This window comes from Neophocaena asiaeorientalis, unplaced genomic scaffold (genome assembly GCF_003031525.2).
Source record: "Neophocaena asiaeorientalis asiaeorientalis breed wild unplaced genomic scaffold, Neophocaena_asiaeorientalis_V1.1 scaffold1247, whole genome shotgun sequence".
Taxonomy (NCBI): domain Eukaryota; kingdom Metazoa; phylum Chordata; class Mammalia; order Artiodactyla; family Phocoenidae; genus Neophocaena; species Neophocaena asiaeorientalis.
Window position 1 is genome coordinate 150,376 of NW_020174329.1, and position 361 is coordinate 150,736.

Below are 361 nucleotides of genomic sequence, written 5' to 3' on the forward strand. Positions count from 1 at the left end.
AAGGCACCGTTTCCACTTAGACGGTACCTTTGGGGCCAGGAGAAATAGCAGAGTTGTCTAAAATGCCTTCATTCCCACTTTCCAGGGGATTGAGAAAATGTCTCCAGACCACATCAAAAACAGAGGTGTTTTCTTTTGAGGTGGCTGGGAGGCTGAGGGAGTTGAGGGGCGGAGGGATGGCCTTTGGTCACACCCACGACTTTTCAGAGAGGAGGGGAAGGCTCCCGTTGTGGGGAGGGAGGATGGGTCGCGTCCTCCCCGCAGATGCCCCGCACCCGGGGGCAGGCTCTGCCCAGCGGGGGTCCAGGCTGAGGGGCGCAGGGGGCGGGGCACGGAGTCCCGCCCTCCGCAGGCGGGGCCG